Consider the following 25,262-nt stretch of genomic DNA (forward strand, 5'->3'; position numbering starts at 1 on the left):
CTCCTGGGCTCAAGCAATCCTTCTGCCTCAGCCTCCTGAGTAGCTAGGACTACAGGCATGTGCCACCATGCCCAGCTAATTTTTTCTATATATTTTTAGTTTTCGAGATAATTTCTTTCTATTTTTTTTTAGTAGAGACGGGGTCTCACTCTTGCTCAGGCTGGTCTCGAACTCCTGAGCTCAAATGATCCACCCGCTTCGGCCTCCCAGAGTGCTGGGATTACCGGCATGAGCCATGGCGCCCAGTCTAAAGAATTGTTTTTATATTTTGGGGAAAATCTTTTTTATTGTGGTAAAAGATACCTAAACATGAAATTTGTCATTTTAACCATTTTAAAGTATGCAATTCAGTGGTATTAGTTATATCAATGATGTTGTGAAATCCTCATCACTATCAATTTCCAAAAGGTTTTTACATTTTTAAAGGGTTGTAAAAAACCAAAAAATAAAGAAGATTATGCAACAGAAACTACATGTGGCTCTCAAGGCTTACGATATTTACTATCTGGCCCTTTACGTAAAATATTTGCTGATACTTGCTCTAGACTCAAAGAGCTGTCAAAAGCAAACACCAGATGTCAGGATCATCTCCCTTTTCTGTCTACCATTGGTAGTTTTTCACTTTTGTTATCCAGATGTGTTCAAGCATGTTTTTAAAAAATATATTGTCTGCTTTGCTTTCATGGTCCTCAGTGAAGGATTAGCCTGAATTTTCTGCAGCACCCTCAGTTCTTCTCTGTATCTCAAGTAGAAATTAAGTGGACCTAAAAGCAGAAGAGGAATGCAAGAGTCCAGGGATTTAATATTTCGTCATATTTTAAAACCCATGTTATCTCCCTCTACTATATTTTAAATGACTTGGAGCAGATATCTTGGCTAAGCATTCAGAGCAGCTCAAATTAATTGGCAGTGAATTCTTGTTAGATTAAGTGGGAGGAAAAAGAAGATAGTCCATCAGAAAAAGGGGAGAGAGAACAGGAGAAGGGGAGAGCAAAGGAGAACGTGGGTGGAATAGAGATGGAGGAGGTGCAAAAGTGGGAGGAAGAAAAGGAAAAGAAAAAGGTGGAACTGGGGTAGAACAAAAAGAAGCAAACTCACTTTAGTTTTACCAAAGCCTTTTATCCAACAATTCTCTAGAAACCTAGTTTCTTCCTCTTTAACCAAAACTATCCCCCCCAAAATTTTTTAAAGTCCTTTTTCATGGTCTTTTCCTTAGAACCATTCACTTATTTTCATGATTTGTGGTAGAAAAGGGAATTCATTCATTCATCCACTCACTCAACAAATGTTTATTAAGTATTCCTACTAAATGCCAAGCTCCGTTCTGGGCACTGAGAATAGACACATTAATGAACAAAGCATACATAATGAAGCTCAGGAAGCTTCAGTGGGCTTCCTTTCTAGGAGGCTACAATAACCAAGTGTAGTGATTAAGGTGCTAGATGCTATCGCAAATAGGTCAGGCATTCTCAGTGGGCTAACATAATAAAGGCCTATTGTCTATCCAGCTTAGAGTCCAGCACAGGTGTTTTTGGCCAGGTCAATTTCTGAGTGTTCATTCAGAGTCACACTTTTGCTCTAAGTCCACTGGCAGGAACTAATCACTGGGTCCCAGCTAAATGCAAGGGCATATCTGGGAAATGTAGTTCCCAGCAATAAACATGACTCTTTGGTGATTAGCAAGCTGACTCTGTCACATAGATAACAAGCCGAATAAATAAAAAAAAAATCACTGATTATGTTAGAAGGCAATAAATGCTTTGGAGAAAAATAAGGGGAAAGAAATATGGAACGTGTGTGTGTGTATGTGTGTGTGTAGAGGAATGGTATAGTTTGGATGTTTGTTCCCTTAAAACTCATGCTGAAATTGGATCCCCAATGTTGGAGGTGGGGGCCTATTGGGAGGTGTATGGGTCATGGGGGTGGATCCCTCATGAATGGCTTGGTGCTGTCTTCGGTGTCATGAGTGAGTTCTCGCTCTATTACTTCCCACGAGAACTGGTTGTCAAAGAGCCTGGCACCTACTCTCTCTCTCTCTCTCTCTCTCTCTCTTGCTTCCCCTCTCGCCATGCGATCGCTGCACACACCAGCTGCCCTTCCCCTTCTGCCTGAGTAGAAGCAGCCTGAAGCCCTCACCAGAAGCAGATGCTGACGCCTTGTTCCTTGTACAGCCTGTAGAACTGTGAGCCAAATAACCTCTTTTCTTGTTAAATTACCCGACCTCAGGTATTCCTTTATAGCCACACAAATGGACTCAGACAAGGAATATTGTCATTTTAAATAGAATGGCGGGAGAGGGACTTGCTGAGTGAGCAGGTGGATCCTCATGAAAGGGCCCGTCACAGCTGAAGCTGAGCAAGGGGGAGAGAGGCAGGAGATGAGCTCGAGGAGTTGAGAGGAGGTGGATCGTGTAGGACTCCAGTTTCTCTTCTCAATGAGATGAGTAGAAACCAGACGGTTGTGCTTAGAGGTGTGATAAGATTTGCTTTGCAATTTTTTTTTTTTTTTTGAGACAGGGTCTCACTCTGTTGCCCAGGCTGGAGTGCAGTGGCACAATCATACCTCACTGCAGCCTTGAACTCCTGGGCTCAAGTGGATGCTCCTTCCTCAGCCTCCTGAGTAGCTGGGATGACAGCGTGCCATCATGGCTGGCTGTTTTTTTAACATTTTTTGTAGATATGGGGTCTCACTAAGTTGCCAAGGCTGGTCTTGAACTCCTGGCCTCAAGGGATCCTTCAGACTTGGTGACCCAAAGTTCTGGTATTACAGGCATGAGTCACTTCACCTGGACTGCTTTGCATTTTAAAAGGACCAGTATGGCAGCTACCTGAGAACAGCTTGGATGGGCACAAAGGGGAGGAGATTACAGTGGGTTGGACTAGAGTGGCAATGATGCAGGTGATGAGAAGTGATCAGATCTGGATACATTTTGAAGGCAAAGCAGGGTTTACAGGTGGATTGAAAGTGGAGTCTGAGAGAAAGACAGGAGGGATTTGGCCTGTGCAAATTTAAGGATGAAATTGCCAGTGATGCAGCCAGGAAGATCATGGTGGAGCACACTGGTGGAGGGAGCTCAGGAATTCTGTTCTGGACATGCTGAGCTTGAGATGTCTCAGACAGATCCAAGTGGAGATGACAAGAAGCTGTTGGGTAAGAGCCTGAAGCTCAAGGGAAAGCTCTCGGCTGGAGCTCTAGTTCTGGAAGTCTTTGCTCAGGGTAAAGATGGTATTTAAAACCTTGAGATTGAAAGAGATGATCAGGGAGTGTAGTTGAAGAAGAAGGGGGATCTTAGAACTGAGCTTTGGGACTTTTGAAGCAGCAGAAAATTAAGAAGGTATGGCCAGAGGGGAGTGGAGGAGAGAGAAGAAATGAGGGAAGGAAGGGGGACGTGATGAGGGAATTAAATGAGGCTGTGTGTGTTTATCAGATCAGAATCACAATTCAGCCAAAGCAGTGGTGACCGAGGGGCCTGCTTTCCCCCAACACTGTTCCTATCTGCCTGCCTCAAGCTGTGGATGCTCAGAGTGGTCTGAAAAGGTGCAGGGCAGGGCCTCAGCACTCACTTTCATCAATACCCCCTCACCCTGCTAGAAGTTTGGTCACTCCCAAGTACCTGCTTAGCGTCTATATATGTGCCAGGCCCTGGTCTAGTCACTGGGGGGAATAAGCCAGACAAGGCCTGTGCCCTGATGGAGCTTGTATTCTAATGGGGGTGGGTCAGATAATAAACAACCAACAAATAGATAAATAAGGGAGTTTCCAATACAGGTTAAGTGGTAAGAGAGACCTCCTTTGGCTAAGGGGATCACCAAAGTCCTCTTTGGGGAGGTGACAGTTGAGCAGAGGCCTGAATGATGAAAAGATGTTCAGAAGATCTGGGGGAATAGGGTTCTTGCTGGAAGGAGCTTGGAGTGCCCAGCGGGAAGAGAGAAGGCCAGCCTGGCCCCACGCTAGCCAGGGAGGGAAGGCAGGGCCACCTCACATAGGAGCTTGTAGGCGATGAAATGAATTTGGGTTTCATTCCAAGTGTGATGGAGAAGTCTTTGGTAGGTTTAAGCAGGAGTCACATTTCACAAATGTCACTGGGTTGGTCAGATGGACAATGGACTGTAGGGGGCAGACTGGAGGCAGGAAGAGAGTATCCTAGCTCAGGCAACAGGTGGTGTCTTAGAATAGGACGGACCAGGATGCACACTGGAGGCAGTGAATAGGTGAGGCAGTCACAGAATTTGGGCACTTCTTTAGATCAAGGCCTATACAAGGCAAAGAAAGGCTACTGATCAAAGAAATGTATTTGGGAGGCCCAGTCCTTGCCCTCAGCTTATTTAGTGTCTTCTTATTGGAAACTCGGACCACACAGCTAAAGGTGTCATGGAAACAAAGCAATCATGAACTCAGTACATACTAGGTGAACTGGAAAAAGGCAACTGGGGTACCTTGGGAAGAGATAACTTTGGAGCCTTCTTTAGATAGGAGAGGAGGCATTCCATTTTCCAGCAGGAGGCGGAGGGTCTGGAAAGCGCTCCTCGACCGTAGCTCAGAGCCCGCATCGCTACCTGAGCTGGAACGTCCAAGAACCTGGCTCCAGGCTCCATTTTCCCAGCTCACTGGGAGCTGAGAAGCGGGTGACTCAGGAGAGGTTCCTTCCCAGCACGCTGTGTTCTGTGCCCAGAGTGACTCAGTACCTCGTTCCCTCCCTCACGAGTGACCCCGGGGCCAATCCCTTAATGAGTCTACACCTCACTCTTCTCATCTGGCTGGGACAATTGCCTGGTGGAGTTTTTGGCACCCTGAGGGCAGGGCTCCTGTATGCAACCGTCTAGGTTCCTTGAGAGGCAGGTAGTGTCCAGAGGAGCATAAAACCCTAGGGTAGACCCAAGGCCCCAGGCCTTCCCTTGCACAGAAAGGGGTGTTTAATGCCTATGCCTGTGCGTTCTCCTAATTGTAGAGCCATTCAACAGCATTTGGTACCGAGCAAGTATTGATGTCTTGGAGGATTTTCTTTTGGACACCTCCTTGTTGTAAAAACTTGTTTGTTTGTTTTTTTTTTTTTTTAAAAAAAGCAACCAAAGCAGGCCTCCAAAGTCAGCAAAACAGACCAGAGGCTCTGGGGAGAGAGAGAGCGTGGAACCCCTCTATTTCTGTGGGGACCTGAGCAGCTGGACGCTGGGGCCCGAGGAGTCAAGCGGACGACTGACTGTGCGAGGGCGCTGGGTCGGTGATCTCGCCTCGCGCAACCGAAAGCGGGCGGGGAGTGAGCTCGGCTCCCCCCACGGAGCCCGCGGGCCGAACAGATGCCCGGGCAGCAGGGGTGGGCAGTGGGCTGCGGGATGCTGGCTCGGGTCACTGGGACGCGGGCTGGCGCCTCTGCGCCTCGTCCTTCCAGCGCACCGGGTCGCAACCGGGCGACTCCCTGAGTTTCCCCACCCCCCTCCAGTCAGCCCCCTAAACCAGAGCGGCGCCCGCTGTTCTCCCCGGGCCCTGCCGCCTGGGATCGCCGCCCGGTTGGGACCTGGCAGGTGGACCCGGGCGGGCGCACTCTTCTCCCTGCCCCAGACCCTCCCGGGGACCCTCCCCCGAGCCCTGGCTCGCCTCCGCGCCCCGCCCCGAGCCCGCAGCCGGCGCCCCCGAGTTACCTGCCCCGGGAAGTCACAGTCCGCAGCCCGGACTCTAACTGGGTGGATCCGGCGGAGCCCGCATTCCTAGGGGAGGGGTCCCCACCTAGAGGGTCGCGGATCAAGTTACCAAGCGAGAGGAGGAGGCAGCGGGAGGCCGAGTAAGCAAGGGGTAAAAAGTTGTATTTGGCTTATTCTTTTTCTTTCTTTCTTTCTTTTTTTTAAATCGTGCTTTGACGCTGGCTGACTAGCGGACACGGCGTCCGCCCAGTTCCCGGGGCCCCACGGCCCCGGAGCGCTGTGCCTGGGCAGAGCACCGTTCTGCCCCCGGATGCGGGAGCGGAGCGCAGGGCGGCCGGGCTCGCGGTGCTCCGCGCCGGGCCCTGACGGCGACCCCGGGCTGCTCGGGCGCGGGAAGCGGGGCCGCAGGAGCCCGCCGCCGTGCATCGGGATCTGGAGCAACAACACTCACATCCATGCGCATAAATAAATCAATGAGCAGCTCTCCGCTGCCAGCGGCAGGGAAACCTCGGGCTGATTAAATGCAGACATGGGGTGCCTGCCAGGGCAGGAGGGCGGCGGGGCAAAAGGAACGGGCGTGGAGGCCGGCGGTGGGGGGAAGGGAGACCAGGGCCAGGAGAAAAAGAGAAAAACCCAAAGCCACATTTTCAAAACGGGGTTGAAATTTAAATGCCAACAGCCGGGAGGAGGGGAGGGGGCCGGGCTGCGGGCGCCCGGGCCGGCCGGCCAACAGGGGCAACTTTCCGGGCGGGAGGCGCGGCCGGAGGGGGCGGCGCCGGCGGCGGGAGGCGGGAGTCGGGGGCCGAGGGGGAGTCTCTTTAAAGGCTCTTTCTTACCCATAATGCTTTGTGGGGACGTTGACAAGTGGATCCAAGATGGCGTAGAAAGTAATGACAGGTAAGTCCTGACTTCCCCCTGCTCTGCTGCTGGGGCCGCTTCGAGAGCTGTCGGAGCCCTCCGGGGAGGGGACTCGATTCCCCTCCGGTGTCCCGGGCTCCGGGCGGGGCGGCCCTGGGGCGGGCTGGGGGCCCAGGCGGCCCGCGGCGGGGCCTGGGAAGCGGGGCTCTTCGAGGCGAGGCCCGGACGCTGGGGCTGTTTACAGCTTCGTCCCCTCCTCAGCCCCCTTCTCCTCCACAGGGGGCCACGGCGCCCTGGGCCCAGGCCGAGGAGGAGGCCTTGCACGCCAGAGCTGGGAGCCTGCGGGAGGTTTCTCCAGCCCGGGGCGCTCTAGGAGGGGAAGTCGAGCCTCCTTGCACGCTCCCCTCCTCCGGGTCGCGGCTGGGGGTGGGGAGCGTGCGGGCCTCCCACGCCCCGCTCGATTCCCCGCTCAAGACTCGGACTTCTACCGCGTGGGGCGGGGACCGGAGGGTGGGCGTCGGGAAAAGTGGGTCAGGGGTGCGCCCCCTCCCTCCCCCGCTGAGGGCTCTCTGCCTAAGATTCACTTTCTTTCCCCCTTTTCCCCGCCCCCTCCTCGGGAAATGCTCTTTGGCCCACAAGCACATCAACAGAAATAAAGACCGACTATCTCTTCCTGGAGATTCCTTTAGGGGGTCCCCTTTTCCATGGCTCAGAGACTGTATTCTTACAGTCTCCCCAAACTGTAAGGGAACTTTGATTCCTCTCCCCCAAATTATTTGAGCCCTCTGCACCCTTGCCTTTGCTGAGGATCCTTCAGACCGTGTTTGAAGCCAGGGTCTTCTGATTCTTCCTGGATTGGGATTCTCAGGTTTTGTTTGCAGCTCAAAAAATTGTCATTCCTTCTCCCTTACAACTTACACTTTTCAGGCAAATCATTAATATGATAAAAAGTATAACTCCAGAGACAGTGGATTCCTGGAGCGGGGGAAGGAGGGAGGAGTTGCTTTGCCTAGTTTGTTCTTAATTTTGCCCTCTCTTAATCTCATGTTAATGAGGTTCCTTCTCCATTTCTCTTTTTGAAAGTAAGGTCAGTCAGTACTGAAAAAGATGACTTTATTATGTTTTTGATTTTAGGAGCATTTTATAACCTTTTATCTCACTGAAAGAAAATTTTTTCATTTTAAGGTAAAGGAAACAGACATTTGCAAAGCTGCATACTGTACCATTTTTGTAACTTTTTCCATTTGAAATTTAGATGCCCCTTCACTTCAGGCTGATAAAGTCTTTACTACTGATAAAGTCTACTATGGTATTGTATAGACACATCTTTTCTATTTGTCTCAGGAATTGGATGAAGTAATTGATCACTAATGAACTACAGTGCTGGTGAGATGTGTAAGGTGAGACTGCAGTTAAAAATGATTTCCTTTTATTCTTTATTTTAATCAACTCTTAAGGGTAAGGCTGAAACTGATGGGGCCATCTTTATTTTCCAAATATATCACTCAGTCAATGGGTGTATGGGCAGGGCTGGATTTAGAACATAAAAATATGTCCAATGTACCAGTCTTTTTAGTGGCTCCAACATACTCAAAAATAGTGGAACTTATCCGGAGCCAAATGTTATTTGTAACTATCCTTGATCAGTATCTTCACCAGGAGTAATTATAGTTTTCCTATTCAAATTTCCTTATGTAACTTTAATTGGATGTCTTAATTTTATCTGTGTTTTGGTGCCTATCACTTATCCTACATTTAGTTAGTATTAGTAATTGTGTATATATGTATTTTGTGTGTCCATGGTTTGTGGGACTCTTGTATACCCTTTCTATTGGAAAGAATTATTTTAGGCAAATCAATCACTCCTGCTTTTATTTTCTGAAAATTGGAGTAGTATTTATCTCTCTAATAATTATTTTGAAATAAAAATGAGGATATTGAGTTCTGTTTAGCTTATTAGGGATGAGACTAGTGTGCCATTTTTTTCTGATCACATGTGGTGTGTGAATTCAAAGTGTTTACTTGAACTTGTAATGCTTTGGATTTAAAGGATATTATTGATATAATGTTTGTGAAGTTAGTATTCTGTGCTAGGGAGAAGGAGGGAAGTTTGCTAATTTTGCATTTTTCACAAGCAGTTCTCTCAACTTTAAACATTTTACAATGATTTCTTTGTATGTAAAATGTAAGTAGTTATGCTCTATTAATTGGTTATTATAGTTTTTTTTCCTTTCACACATCTGGGCCCCTGGATTTTGAAATCCTCTCACAAACTTTTCATATCTGTCACAACATCTGTTTAAGAAGAATGAGCTGTACTTTATTTTTTTTTCTAGATTGAGGCGTATAATTGACATTTTGCCTTAAAAACAAAAAACAAAAACTTGGGAAAGGAAGGTGGACATAAACCAAAATTCTTTTGTAGATGCACATACCACATTTGCTTGTGTTTGAAACTCAGCAGTGTTTATGTGTATTACATATAATTGTTATTTTTATTTTTGGCAGAGCAAATGTGGATTTTAAAATTTATTTTTAGTTTGCAGATGGAGGCATATTCATGCCTTAGACCTCCTAATTTGAACTTTTTATCTTGTTTTTTTGAGAGATAACTTTGTGGAAAGGAACCAGTGATCTGCTTTTTGCTGATAGAGATATTCATTTGTAGTTTAAAATTGAATATTTAGAAGTAGGTAATCTTGTATGACTAGTGGTGTTTGGCCTGAATTGTATTAAGACATTTTCCACAGTTTTCACACACGTAGACCATGTGAAGTATTAGTATTCATTTCAAAGTGAAGTTAGTGGTTGGCCTCCAAACAACTTGTTACACAAAGTATTCTAATATGGGAAATACCGTAGTATTTTGAAGTTGTGATGAAGTAGAAGTCTGTGTCTTTGAGCTGAATAAAGACATAGCTTTTTTAGTCTGTCCTTTTGGCTGGAAAGTTGGGCACTATTTTTAGGTAAGGCTATAGTTTTTGGGAGTCAGTAACTACCTCTATCAGTTGGTAATCTTGATTTTTGAAATTGTTAGGAAGACTTTTTATTTTCTAATACCATAAATATTCAAATACATTGTCTTAAAGTCTGTATATATTTATGGACTGTCCAGTTTTCATTAGAGAGGACAGTGATGCCAAAACAACAGGAGAAATAATACCTACTTGTAAAGGGCCTTGTGTAATTTAAAAATCTACAGCATATTCATGAAAGGCTAAGAGTAGTACGGAGGGACCTACAAGTAAGTAGACCAGATCTTATAAATGTGTCTGTGTTTTCTGTTTAAACAGTAGGCTTGGCATTAATATTGAATGCAGATTAGTCTATAATTGTCTGTCAGACTATATTTAAGATCCAAATACAGGCCCAGTACAGGAAATAAGATTCCTTTGCTTGTTGTTCCAATATATCAAAGATTTTGGGCCAAGTTTATCAACAATAGTTGCCTAAGACAGGGAGAGGAACTATTTTAAAAATTATAGGCAAATTATTAGGGTTCATTTTCATAAACTTAGGTAAATGTACACGCAAATGTAATTGGATTTCTAAGTAATATTTTGAAATGTTTTCTAGAAGTTCTCTGGAAGTATGATATGTGTGGAGAGTGTGGCCACACCAGTTTATAGTTCATTTCAATTGGCAGGTGTAGTCAGGATTACTTCTATAGCATTGAGTAGAAGCATAAAACATAGTGGTCTTGTCACTTTGAGGGTGGCTGGGATAATACTTTTGAGTAATCCTGAATCTAGTAGAGTTAATATTTGTCTTTTAAAAAGGATTATTATAGATATATGAAGAATTTTTATTGAAATATGTAGTATAAAATTATTTTTTAAGCCTTCAATTATCTAAAAGAAATTGAAAGTTTTTAACTTAATACCAACAGTCATATCAGCTTGTTTACTCTTGTAAAAATTGTATTGGGTCAGTTTCTCCAAGTGAGTGCAGGAAGTTGTCTGGTAAAACCAGAGCTTATTCATTCATCTTGCTTTTGAACAAAAAAGAACCTAATTCATCATTAGGTGATTCTTCAAAGAGTGCATGGCATTCTCAAGTGTGAATGTTTGTGATTTTTATTATTTATGTGCCATATTTTAGGTGCTTTTGGCACAGCTGAATTTGTCTTTTTGGTTGAAAATTCTTGTGGTGGTGAAAATACTCCTGTAACATGATGTCAGCAGGCAATATGTTTAACTAATAAAGTTGGAAAAATTATTTACTTTTATGCAAAACTCATGCATGCTTATAGTAAACAAATTTGAGCAATATTTAAGTATATCAAGTAAATAGGGTAAAAAAAAAAAAAAAAAAAAGCCTTTTTTCTCCTTCCTTCATCTTTAAGTCCTGCTCCCCTGAGCTGACTGTGGTAAACAGCTGGGTGTCATTTAGCTTTTGGAAGACTTCTCTAGTCTTGAGATATTCTGGCAGTAGTGAAAGTAGAGTGAGACGTCAGGAAAGGCATGGTCATTGAACCAGAGTTTGGAAATTGTGCAGGGACTGTTCTGTTCCTATTTCCTGTGATGTTAAGTAATAGTGATAATCTTAAACTGCTATCAGTGTAAGATAACTTTAATCAAATTATGAGTTAAACGCTAAAACAGTTAATTCTCTTGTTAGGTTGGTAAAGTATTGATTTGTTGATCTTTTAAGGAAATATTTGTGAATTGAATTCATACAATCTTAGGGCTGGGGGTGGATAATGGTGGTAATAAGTTACCATCTATAGAATTTTATGATAGGCTTCACAGTATATTACTATAGGCTTTTTATAACTCATCCCCTTTAATTTTCATAACAACTCACAAATGTGAACTACCTAATGTAATATCACAAGACCACCGAAATAGTGGAGCTGGTGTTCTTTCTGGAAAGCCTGTGCTTTGCTATTTCTAGCTAGTCTAAGTGACTTATTTTCTAGCTGAGGAAATTTAGGCCTAAAGAAATGAAGTGACCTATTCAAGGTCACATAGCTCAGTAGCAGCAACATTAAACCAAGCTTTTTATCTCTGGACACTTATCTCAGGACTCTTTGTCTGGTGCTGTTGTGCTACATTTTATTGAACTGCTATGGGCCAAAAGACCATATGCTGTGGATATTGGACATGAATGCTTCAGAACTGATGTATCTGTGAGTGGTGTTTTCTACTACGTACTTAAAAACTTTCTTCTGTCTCTTTCAGAAATTATAAAGAGCTCTGATGGGCTATTTGGGTGATACCCAGTGCAGTGAACTGCAGGTGAGTAAGGATTAGGAGATCCTTATTTAGAAAACAAGAATGTGGTGTTGCCTGAAAAAGAGATAAGAGAGACTTAATCTAGACAAGAATGTCTGTCTAGAAAGGCTGAGGTGGGACAGGGTGGACCTGCCTGAATTGGCTACTTTTGGAACAGACTGGATGATGAACAGACACTGAAGAGACTGCCTGCTGTTTTGTTGGACTAGTTTGTTTGAAGAGAAGTGAGGGTAGGTTAATCTTCCACTTCTGTTCAGAATGAGTAACTGTTAATACATAGGGGCTCTACTTGTCTGCATGTGATTGGAATTTGAGAGGTCCTTCAGTTTTTGTGTCAACATTCTTGAGTGATAATCACCCTGTGTTCTGATGAACTTGGTTAAGTGTTGAATTGTTTTTACTGTTATCAGCCATGTATGTCGTGTCATGAATGACTGTATATATCTGCATTTTTGAGGATCTAAACGTATCAATAGAAACAAAAGGTTGAACTTTTCCCCTAATAGTTATACTACTTCCATCTGTACTACTAGTACTTCAGATTGTTTATCTTTTGCTGAAATGCCTGTTCATTAAAGACAGTTTAGTCTTGAGTATTTATTATTTCACAGTAATTAATCATCTTGGTCCATTGTAGTATCTTAGTCTTTCATTATTAAACTTAGAAAATGGTAATACTATAGACAAAAAATTGGAAGGCGTTTTATATTTCTCTTGTGTGCCATCAGTGCTAAAATTATTGATATATTTTCAGTACTAGTCTTTTGTTAGACATCTTCATCTACAGAAGGTTTCAGCTCTTAATAAAATGACTTGTCATTCTGCTTTTTGAACTCTGGCTGGGTAAGATTTACAGGAACAGCACTAGTTGCTTTTTTACCTGTCTGGTTTAAGCTAGAGTTTTTAGCTTTGTGATCTTTGTAGTTAAAAAAACAAACAAAACAAAACAAACAAACAAACAAAAAAAACCCCAACTCTCTTCCTCTGTTTTTTGTTTTTGTTTTTGTTTTTTTGCTTTTAACCATACCCAGGTCTCCTGGCCCCTAGTTCTTTGATTTGTCCATGAGTCCATAACGGCCTTTTAACTGATACAGTCCACTGCCGAATCAGCAGGTTGGCCTGAGTGTCGCAGAGACTTTAATGTGGAAATACTATGTACTTTTAGGGTTTACAGTGAAACGTGGGCTTGGCTACTTGCTGATTGTTAAAGTGGTTCTTTATTTCTTGAGTGTATGGTTGTTTTGCATGATTTATTTCCCGTAGGTTCATGGGGATGATCAGAAGACCAATTGAGGCGGTTTGCTGGTCCTTGAAAAACTGGGGTCGGGGTAGTCATAAGTCACCATGACAAAGGAGAGCATGAAAACTCTCAGTCAAGAACAAAGTGAGCAGTGGAAGGGAGGGGTGGTTCTCTACTTTAGACTATAACCCCTCTGTTTCCAGTGTGTAGTGGAACTTTCTTAATGTTGAATAAATCGATATTAAATAAATTGTGAAATGTTGGGTTATTACTATAAAACAGTTGATTTTTCTTTTGGTATTCCATTTCAAAATATACATTTTTTAATTCATTTTTATGGTGCATCATTTGATTTTTTAAACTTAATTAGATCATGAAACATTTTCATGTTATAGATTTCATGATTTTTAAACAATTTAAAAAAAATTAAAAAAATTTTTTTTGTGAATTTAATAGTGTAAAATGGCACTTGCATTTCTTTGTTAGGTAATGTTGAATTTAACTATTTGAGTCTCTTCATGGTGAATTGTTTATTCATATCTCTTGCTGTGTTATGCAATTACCTATTGTTGTGGGCTTTGGATGATAAGGCAAATATAACCAGCTAATATATGGGTAATTTTATTTTATTTATTTATTTTTTTTTTGAGACAGAGTCTCACTCTGTTGCCCAGGCTAGAGTGAGTGCCGTGGCGTCAGCCTAGCTCACAGCAACCTCAAACTCCTGGGCTCAAGCGATCCTCCTATCTCAGCCTCCCAAGTAGCTGGGACTACAGGCATGTGCCACCATGCCCGGCTAATTTTTTCTATATATATTTTTAGCTGTCCATATAATTTCTTTCTATTTTTAGTAGAGATGGGGTCTCGCTCTTGCTCAGGCTGGTCTCGAACTCCTGAGCTCAAACAATCCGCCCACCTCGGCCTCCCAGAGTGCTAGGATTACAGGCGTGAGCCACCGCGCCCGGCCTATATGGGTAATTTTAAAAAGATAACCAGAACATGTTCAGTAAAAATGTTCATAAGAGAGTTTGGTGTAAATGGTAAGTGATTTGGGGGATAGTGGTTGAAGGGGAACAGACGGATTATTCTAAGATTCAATTCAGCATGTATTTATTGGGCATCCACTGTGTACCACTGTGTCCTCTGAGTGGTTCTCAGGTTATCATCATGGTGTGTACTGGGTTATAGCAGGAGACTGGTTGAGATTGCTTGAGCCTTGACCAATTGGAGGTTCTGGCTTCTGTTGTCTCTTTGTGGCTGACTGGAGGGCTGAGAAGACCTCTACTTTTTAATACATCTTTAACTCACTCAAGGCCTGCCAGTGTGCCTTGGCACACTCTTTGAGAAGCTGTGTTCTGAGAGATGCAAAGATGAATGAAACATTGCTCCTATTGACAAGGAAGTAATCATATAGTTGAAAGAATAGGGGCACCAAAAAAATGAAAGGACTGATAGGAATTTGATAGGTGCTATAGAAGGAGTCCATACAGTTGCTTGGGGATTAAGTGAAAGGAATGATACTGACCCCTTGGGGATATCAGGGAACACTTCAACTAAAGAGGTGGCATTTAAATCATACCACCATGAAGATGAGAAGCAATGGAAAGAAGAGGGCATTCTAGAGGTAAGTCTGGGGTGTGTCAGAAACATGGTTGTTAGGAAGCTACATATCCAAATTACCAGGGTCCTGGGATAAATAAAAGAACACAATGGAAGGTGAGGCTGCCAATAGATCAGGACTGGGTTTTGGAGGGTGTTAAATGTCAGACTAAAGATGAGTATGGTGGATTGTAGGGAGGAGAATTTAGAGACAGGGACTTTAGTTGGGTTCGTGGTAATAGTCTAAGTGAGGGATGAAAGAGGGCTTGCGTTGAATTGGTGGCCTTGGAAAGGAGATGATGGATTCAAGAGATATTTTGGAGGCTGAATGGTAAGATGTGACTGGTTAGATGGGTTAGAGTGGAGGGGGAACAGTTAGTTCTATATCTCAAGTCAGAGATGAGGTTGTGGTTTTTATGGTTGGGTGGCTGGAAGAATGGGACACCAAGAATAGGAATGTCAGAAGAATGAGTCTTAGGAGTTTAGAATAGAGGTGAACTTGGTTTTTATTTTGTTGTTTAAGGAGCTTGTAGAAAGTTGAAATCAGAATTTTAATCCTAGAAGGAACTTTAGAGATTTATTGGGGCAACAGCTAAGGAAGTTTGGGGCCCCAAGTAGTTGGGGAAATCAGTGAGGTCTCACAGTTAATTAAAGCACAACCAAGATGGAAGCTTCCAGATTCCTAGTCCAGGACTTTCTTCTCTCCCTCACGCTGAGAAATGCTGAAGGCTCTTAGCTGCGTTTAGGTGTTTCCTTGCCCAGGCTCAGGTAGCAGCGCTCAATAGAAAGCTGGACGTGGCATAGTTTGTGTTGGGGATTGAAGACTTTATTTTTTAATTAAAAATTTTTTATTATGGAAATTTTCAGACATACAAAAGTAGAAAGAAGAGTATAATCAATCTCCATGTGCCCCTTGTCCAACTTAAACAGCTATCAGTGTTGTTTCATCTGTTTCCTCCGTCCACATTAATTACATTGAAGCAAATGGTGAAGCAAAAGTAATCTGGTGACTTTAAACTTTGTGTATTTTCAAGTTAAAAGAGTTAAATGGTTTAGTAGGGTGTGCTCCTAGGTCTCTGCATGGGGTCCAGAATGAAGAGAAATAGAATGAACTCCTGAATTCCTGAGCTGCCTCAACTTTGTGTCTTTGAGAAAATTAACTTAAGTCTTCTGAGACCAAGTCTTTGTTTTCCATGACAATGAAACTTATTGCTTGTTGAAAATTATACAGATGAATAAAAAAACTGTAATCCCACCACCCGTGATACCCACTTTTATTTTTGTAATAAACTATTACTTTCAGAATAATTTTAGATATACAAGAAAGTTGCAAATGTAGGTCAGAGTTCTCATATAATCTTTACCCAGTTGCCCCCATTATTAGTATCTTACATTTCCATGGTACATTGTCAAATCTAAGAAGCCATCATTGTTACATTACTGTTAATTAATTTTCAGACTTTATTTGGATTTCACCAATTTTTCCACTAATGTCCTTTTTCTGTTCCAGAATGTATCCAGGATCCCACATTGAAGGGAGTGGTTGTGTCTTCTTAGTCTTTTCTTGGCTGTGATAGTTTCTTAGACTTTGTTTTTCATGATAATTTTAAGGAGTATTAGTCAGGTATTTAATAGAATGGCCCTCAATTTGTGTTTGTCTGATGTTTTCCTCATGATTAGACTGTTGTTTCTTATCTTTCGTGTTGTTTTTAATGTAAAATATTCAATACCTATATATTTTACAAAAATGAGATTATTAACTATATTATTTAATAATCTGCTTGTTTTTACTTACAAAATGGAATTATGCGACTGTATATATTATTTTGTAACTTGCTTTTGTCACTTCGTATCTTCCCAGTAACCCCTATTCGTAACACTGTTTCTGTAGAAAGCTCTGCTATGAGTTCAAAATCTGATTTGAAAATATAGTTTTAGAATATAATCTGTTGGGAAATTGAAGACAGCCTGTAAGTGGTTGATGGTGGTGGTGGTAGTATGCTTTTGTTTTAATTATGCAGTTGGTTCTTTTATATTGAGTTATGTCTTATTTAAGAAGCTCAACTGTTTTGGATTATGATGTGATTATATGTCTACACAGATAATCTGGAAGGAAAAATGAAGAAATACAAAGAATAGAACATGTTTTACGATAATAAAATTTTCTTGGCAAGCAGTAACCTTTTCTAGAAGTCAGTCTTTTAGTATAATTTGCTTGCTTGTTAAGTACGGGTTTTTTGTTTCTTCATATCTTTATTGATTAATAAACACGTTAAATGATTTGGGAAGAGGCTCAAACATTTCAAGAAATAATTTGGAGTTATTGAAACTAAGAAGGCTAGTTCCAGAATTGCTGGCAATTCTGAAAAATGGGTCGGGAAAAATCAAAGTAATAGATGAAAAAAAAAAATCTCAATTTTAGCTATTGATATAATTTTTAAAAAATTTGGTTTTTCTTGTTTTTATTATTTTTGTCACTAAAACAGATGGTAGAAGGTCCATGTGGATATTTCTTTTATGTGTTTGAAACATTTTACTTTATATTGAATTCCATTTATTCTGAAATTTAGGAGAATTTACCTCTTTATGAAAATGATTATTCAAGATAGAATATGGTTGATGATTGTAGTTTCTGGTTTTCTTCTCCTTAGGCTTAGTTTCTGTTTTTGCATAGTCAGTGATTTATTTTATTTTTTTATTTTTTTATTTTTTTTTGAGACAGAGTCTCACTCTGTTGCCCAGGCTAGAGTGAGTGCCGTGGCGTCAGCCTAGCTCACAGCAACCTCAAACTCCTGAGCTCAAGCAATTCTCCTGTCTCAGCCTCCCGAGTAGCTGGGACTACAGGCATGCACCACCATGCCCGGCTAATTTTTTCTATATATATATTTTTTTAGCTGTCCATATAATTTCTTACTATTTTTAGTAGAGATGGGGTCTCGCTCTTGCTCAGGCTGGTCTTGAACTACTGAGCTCAAACGATCCGCCCACCTCGGCCTCCCAGAGTGCTAGGATTACAGGCGTGAGCCACCGCACCCGGCCTCATAGTCAGTGATTTTATGTTTTAGAAGAGAATGCAAGTTTGGCTGAATATTAAGGACAGTACAATAAATAAAACTACTTTCTAGAATTTTTTGCCTGGATATGCCATATAGCCATCACAAATTCCAGTTTTGGATAAAAGCAGGTGAATTTAAAGGTAATACAACATTCTTCTTTATGACTTGGCATGCTAATGAGAACTGAATTTGGTACAGGACAGTTCTTGGAATGCTTGGCATTTAGGTTATTTTAGGTCATCTCTTTGGGAAATTTAATTAAAGTGTTTATTGAATGCTTTTAGTGAATTGAATGGTTGTCATGGGGATAAAGATGATGTAAAATGGACTCTTTTTTAAATAAGGTAGTTGTGTTGGGCAGATAAGGCATCTTACATGATATAGTTAATCCAAGATAATAGATGATTAAGGGGCCACATATATAGGAAGTAATGGTGGCTTTGGGAGGATAACATCTTAGAGAGGTGGGTCTTAAAGTGTTCATTAAAAGCTGGGTACGATTTAGGTCCAGAGAGAGGAGAGGAAAGGACGTTCTGGAAGGAGGAAACAGTGCTATCAGAGTCTGACTCTGTACTTGGGGCCTGTGTTGGTGGGCTGTGGGAAAGTTAGGATGTAGCCAGATTGTGGTGGCCCAGATATCTGGTAATGAGCTTCAACATTATTTCATAGGCATTTTGGAGCCATTGTGCCATCTCTAAAGTAATGTTTCTTAACTTTTTTCCTCCCCAAGGAAGCACGACACTCTTTAGTCACACCGTCTTACCAGGGTCCTGCTGCTTAGTGAGTAGAAAGGGGCATGTTCTGATAATGCTTTCTTTGTTCCACTGGGGTAGATCATGTGGGTTATTTTTAAATTTTTATTTTAATTTTCTTTAAAATTTTTTTTAAGAGATGGGATTTCATTCTTGCCCAGGCTGGAGTGCAGTAGCATGATCAAAGTTCATTGTAACCTGGAACTCCTAGGCTCAAGCAATCCTCCCGCCTCAGCCTCTCGAGTAGCTGGGAATACAGGTGCATGCTTTTACATTTTTTGTAGAGACAGAGTCTGGCTATGTTGCCCAGGCTCGTCTGCAACTCCTGGCCTCAAGCGATCCTGCTGCCTCAGCCTACCAAAGTGCTAGGATGGATTACTGGTGTGAACCATCACACCCATGTGGGTTATTTTAATAACGTATCAATCTGGCTTTTCTTTCTTTTGTCACAATACATTTACTTTCTAGTATAGTCTTGTTTCAGGATGATAATTGAGTTTCCACAAGGAAAATAATAATATATTAGAAAGATTACAGGCAAATTACGAACTTTTAAAAAAATGTGGATCTCCAATTTTTTCTAGCATGTCTTCTCATTTAAATTTTTGTTTTGTTATATAAAGAAATTTAGGTATTTTGTTAGATTTGTCTTTTAAGTTTTATTCTTTAAATAGTCTAATAATTGAAGATATCTTGAGGTCTGATCAAGAACCAATTATGGATGCTATTAATAGTAATTTCTGTCAAAGGAGCTGGTGGTAATGTTTAGCATAAGTCTTTAGTCTTCTAAAACCTTTACAAATGCAGTCTGATTCATTCCACCTAAGTTAATTATGAGGTAGATAATTTTTTTGCTAATAGAGACAAATGTATAAGACAGAGATAGATACAGAAATCATCTTGAATAGACTGAAGAAATTTTAGTTACTATTATAGGCTCTTGCTATTGATCACAATTTATTTTTGCTTTTTAAAGTCTGTCTCTAATCAAAAAAAGGATTTACGTCTTCTGAGATCAAAGAAGATCATGACTACATTAATAAAAGAAGTTAAGGAATATTTCAGGGTGGGCTGGTGGTTGCTCACATACTATCACAGACAGAGGTTCAGAGTGGGAAGAGAGTGATGCCTTTTATCTGTTACTGAAAATGTCTTAGTCCAGGCCATTCTGTGGGCCGTCACTGTGGTACACTATAGATTTCATTTTTCTTCCAACATTTACTTTTGGTCCTGGACCAACTATCTAGCTATGATGGAATTCTTCAAAAGTATCCTACATTTTGTTCCAAGTGAACTCAATGATTATTCCATTTGGAGATGTTTTTTCTGAGGCTCCATTCTTGCCTCTAAATCCTACACATGCAAGAAGGAAAATGCATGGGTTTTCCATTTATTAACAACATACTTATCCTTCTGTATCTACTTCTTTTCAGTTTTTAAAAACCATGCCAATTGTAACATTCAGATTCATATTTTAAAAGTAACTTTTAAAATTTTTTTTTTTTTTTTTTTTTTTGAGACAGAGTCTCGCTTTGTTGCCCGGGCTAGAGTGACTGCCGTGGCGTCAGTCTAGCTCACAGCAACCTCAAACTCCTGGACTTAAGTGATCCTACTGCCTCAGCCTCCCGAGTAGCTGGGACTACAGGCATGCGCCACCGTGCCCGGCTAATTTTTTGTATATATATTTTAGTTGTCCATATAATTTCTTTCTATTTTTAGTAGAGACGGGGTCTCACTCTTGCTCAGGCTGGTCTCGAACTCCTGACCTTGAGCGATCCACCCGCCTCGGCCTCCCAGAGTGCTAGGATTCAGGCGTGAGCCACCGCGTCCGGCCTTAAAATTTTGTTTAAAAATTAACATGTGGTAATACTTGACTTTCTTTTGGTTTACAGTTTTATTAATTTAATGCTTGTATAGTTTGTGCAGCCATCACCACAATCAGGATACAGGACAGTATCATCACTGCAAAAACTCCCTAATGTTATCCTTTTATAGTTACCCCTCCCCAACTAATAATCCCTGGCAACCACCGATCTGTTCTTCATTCCTGTAGTTTTATCTTTTCGAGAATATCATATAAATGGAATCATACAGGATGAAAGCTTTTGGGACTGGGTTCTTTTACTCAGCATAATGTTTTTGAGATTTATCCATGTTATTGCACGTATCCTTGTTCCTTTTTTATTGCTGAGTAGTTTTCATCATATAGAGGTACCATGGTTTATCCATTCACTCATTAAAGGACATGTGAGTTTTTTCCAGTTTTTAGCAATTATGAGTAGAACTATTATGAATGTTTGTGTACAGACTTTTGTGTGAGTATAGTGTTCATTTCTATATGGTAGCTGTCTGAGGGGTGAAAGGGATTGTTGGGTCACATAGTGTAGTACATATTTGACTTTATAAGAAACTGCAAATCCTTTTTCCAAAGCGGCCGTACCATTTTCTATTCCTACTAGCAATGTATGGGAGTTCCAGTTACTCTGTATTACTCAATGTTATCAATATTTTAAATTTAGCCATTCTAATAGGTATTTAGTGATATTTAATCATAGCTTTAATTTTCATTTCTCTGATAGCTAATGACATTGAACATTTTTTCTTGTACTTAGTTGCTATCATTATATCCTCTTTGTGGAGTGTCTGTTGAAATCTTTCACCTAGCTTTTAATTGGGTTGTTTTCTTATTGTTGAAATTTGAGAGTTCTTTTTTTATTATTAGTTTTTTAATTTTAAAATTTAAAATATTCTTTTCAATGTTTTATTCCTTTTAACTGCTAGACCATGTGGGAGAGAGTTCTTTATATATTCAGATCCAAGTCCTTTTTTGGATATGATTTGCAAATATTTTCCCCCAGTCTTTAGCTTGTCTTTTCCATCTTTTAATAGTGTCTTTCATAGTACAAAATGTTTAATTTTGGTAAAATCCAGTTTATCAATTTTGTTCTTTTTGTTGGATTGTGCTAAGGTAGATCGAGTTTAAAACAAGTTTCTAGTCTTTAAAAGTGTAAAGAAACCTTTCGGATGGGAATGTTTTCATAAAGTTGACTTTTGTGGAAGGGTACAAATGTTACTTTATGGAAAGATGGTGCTAATTATTATACTCCTTAGTCTTAGGCACACACAGGACTTTTGCTTAACTAAGGAGATAACTGACTTAGGTTTGTGTGTTTTTTTATACTTTTTAAAGTGATAGTTACTAACATTGTGGTTATTAACACAGGTATACTTTTATAATGCAGAACTATGTAGGAAATTAGTCTTTAACCCTTGTTCCAGAATTAAAATGGTGGTATTTTATAGTCACATTTGGTGCTTTGGGAGTGCTTGAGTTTGAGTTTTTATTCCATTGGAATTGCATTGGAACCTTGATTGCTTATGGGCTCAGAATTAGTGTTACAGCTAAAAGCAAGAGCTGTGTCACACTGGATTTGAATTCTGCCTCTGTCACTTACAGTATAACTGTGGGTAAGGAGCTTAACTTGGTGCTTCAGTTTCCTCATCTGTGAATGGGAATGATAATAATAGCAATTCTAATATCTACTTTATAGGGTCATTGTGAGGATTAAATTAGATTACACAAATATAGTGTTTCAACAGCATCTGTTACACAGTGAGCATTCAGTAAAAGCTTCTTCTTGTTGTTATTACCACTGAAGTAACTATAATAAAGTTTTTAAAACAAGTGCTTTGGGGATTATATTTTTAAGATGTAAAATAACCAAATATCACACTAAGCCATTTGTCTCCTGTGCCTTCTTTTTTTTCTCTTTATACTTTTTGTTGTTAGTAATCAATAGCTTATGACTAATGTTGTTAATAATCATGTATATGTGCTGTTTTACAAGACAATTATCAGCTCATTTGGTACTGATCAGATTTTATCTATATATAGAGATCTATCTATCTAGCTATCTATCTCTATTAGGACTCACTTGGTTCCAACTGCCTGAAATATCAACTTAAACTGGCTTAAGCTAGAAAAATATTTCTGGCTCACCTAACTGCAAAGTCCAGGCACAGCTAGCTGGATTCAGGGCTTAAGTGATGTCATCAGGACTCAGTTTCTCCCCATGAATCAGCTCTGCCTTTTCCTGTATAGACTTCAGTTGCTGACACTGTATGTTAGAAAAATGGCCACAGTATATTCAATACCTGTAACTTCTAAGAATTTAGATTCAGCAGGAAAGAGCATCTGTCTTTTCCCAGAAGTCTTAGCAAAAGTCTCTTGGTGTCTCATGGGCTTTTATGGGATCATATGTCCTATGCTCAGCCAATCCCATGTTAGGGGATGTGAGGCTTGGATTGGCCATTTTGTGTTACATGCCACCCCTGGAGCCTGAAGTTAGCTCTTCAGGAACCACGTGGACTAAGAGTTGGGGAGACGTGAATTCTTGAAGGGAAATTGCGGACTTTTATTACCAGGAAAGGGAGTGGGTACTGGGTGGCAAAACAGCTAATGTCCATTGCATGGTATTAGTCTCTTTTTATAGGCCAGCAGCAGATCAGAGGAGTTAATGGATTTGGATTAGAGTCTTGGTTTCTGATTTCAGTTTTCTTGCCTGTGAAGTCACATTCTCCAAGTAAATGTTCCCCACAGGGATAGGAGTTTGCAGGAAATTACAGTGTTTTATATTCTTTTGGTGAAGGTTGGATAATTTTTAATAGGAAGAGAAAGAATCAAGGCAGGTGGGGGTGGACCTCAGCAGTGGTTGAATGTTGTCTTTCTTCCTACATTCCTACATTGGTGTGACTCAGCTCCAATGACTTCGATTCCCTGGACCTCTTTGCCCCCATGGGAGAGGTTCTTAGAGACCCAGCTTAGTCAGTGTCTGCCGTGGGATCTTGGTGTTATGTCCAGGCAGCAGGACATACAAATGTACTTATTTCTCCAATGGCTATTGCATAATTATTACCAGTTTATTGATTTGGAGAAAATAGGTGAAAACAATTCCTCTGTTAAGTAGATAAAGTACTTACATAGAATGATATTTTACTTTCTATACAGTATTGTATGTTTAGATCAATAAAGTGATCTCAACTTTGTCTAAATTGAAAATCTGAAATTTTAGGAAAATAATATCTAACACTTAATGAGCACTTACGCACCAGACATTTTTTTAAAGTGCTTTACATATATTATTTCACTTAATCCTTAAAATAGCACTAGGAGGTAGGTATTAGTTATCTTCTTATTGATTTAAAGGTGAGCAAGGTTGAGATACTCAATGTTAAGTCACTTGCCCTGGGCCATGCAGGTGGTGAGCAATGTGACTGGTGAATTCTGAACACAGATGCTCTGACTCCTTGCCTGTGCTGTGGATCACTGTGCTATACTTTCCCAAGGAAAGATTTTAACTTGTGCATGATTAGCTTTTCTTTTCGTAATACTTGTCCAGATGTGGACTGGGAGTTTGTATGGAAGATTTGCTAATCCTAGGGCCCTTGGTATCCATGGATTTTTATGTGTAGTATTGCTGTTATCTGGCAAGCAAACAGTGTATGCTTGTATTTATCAGTAGTTCTCAACTAGGGCAGTTCCCCGCCACCCCTGGGACATTTACAAATGTCTGGAAAGATTTTTGGTTGTCACAAGTCAGGGAATGTGCTACTGGCATCTAATGGGTAGAGTCCAGGGATACTGCTAAACATCCTACAATGCACAGGACAGCCCCCCACAACAAAAAATTATCCAGCCCAAAATGTCAATACCATTGATATTTTACATCTGGTTTATATCATAAGTTAGTTATTTTGTAATGCCATTCTTATGTCTATTGTCGAAAGTCACTATAGTAATACAGAAATTATTATTTTTGATTTTTGTTTGATAATTGATTTCATCCATATCAATATATGTTTGTATAAGGGGCATAAGTACCAATTATGACTTAAATATTTACAACCCTATAAATCAAACTGGGAATTATGGCCTACTGAAGGAAAGCTGAGGAAGTTTAAAGGGAGGCCATGTAAAGACCAGAGATACAGTACTCTAAATATTTTTTGGGTTATGTTGTTAATAACATAATTAGATTTCATTTTTTTTTTTTTTTTTTTTTTAAGACAGAGTCTGGCTCTATTGCCCTGGGTAGTGTACAGTGGTGTCATTATAGCTCACAGCAACCTCAAAATCCTGGGCTCAAGCAATCCTCCTTCAGCCTTCTGAATAGCTGGGACTATAGGTGCTGCCACCGCGCCTGGCTAATTTTTCTATTTTTGGTAGTGACAGGGTCTCGCTCTTGCTCAGGCTGGTCTCAAACTCCTGAGTTCAAATGATCCTCCTGCTTCGGTCTCCCAGAGTGTTAGGATTATAGGCATGAACCACTGTGCCTGGCCAGATTTCATTTTTTATATTAAAAGTGTTAATTTGTTAAATGTAAACCTTTAAAATATGCTATAATTTTAGCCATGTTTTGTGTTTTTTTAATAAAAAATTCCAAACTGAGAAAAGTAGAGAATATTTTGTACTTCATGTATTAATATATATCACTCATATTGAACAAATACTAACAAATACTATTGAAGTCCTTTTTGAACTCTTCCTCATCCCATGCCTTAGCTATTTCTACATTTTTTAATAGACTAAGGATCTCAAAGGCTGAAGGAGCTTAGACCTTTTCTGACGTCTGTCATCTTGCCTCATTGCTGCTGTCTGTTGGCTGCCCATCAATGCCTTTCTCCCTTCATCTTGCATGGCAGTGTATAGGCAGCAGATGGCTACAGAACAGCTAGGAGAGGGCAGAGCCAGTGTGTCATATCAAAGCTGGGGAGGCTGGCACAGTGCATATATGTAGGCTGCAGACAGGCGGAAGGGACAAATAAGTACCTTGAGGCCAACTGGTAAGATGGAAGGTAGGGAAGAGCAGGAGAGTGAATAAGGT

At 40.7% G+C, this 25,262-nt stretch overlaps 1 protein-coding gene across 1 annotated transcript in view; it reads left to right on the forward strand.

Annotated features, from left to right (window-relative positions):
- The first annotated feature begins 6,506 nt into the window (after positions 1–6,506).
- HELZ (helicase with zinc finger) overlaps positions 6,507–25,262 on the forward strand; it is a 134,062-nt gene continuing 115,306 nt past the window's right edge. The window contains exons 1-3 of the mRNA XM_069482788.1: positions 6,507–6,533; positions 7,839–7,894; positions 11,678–11,734. The gene's annotated coding sequence lies outside the window, so the exon portion shown is untranslated. The remainder of the gene's footprint in view (positions 6,534–7,838; positions 7,895–11,677; positions 11,735–25,262) is intronic.

This window comes from Eulemur rufifrons, chromosome 9 (assembly GCF_041146395.1).
Source record: "Eulemur rufifrons isolate Redbay chromosome 9, OSU_ERuf_1, whole genome shotgun sequence".
Lineage (NCBI taxonomy): Eukaryota > Metazoa > Chordata > Mammalia > Primates > Lemuridae > Eulemur > Eulemur rufifrons.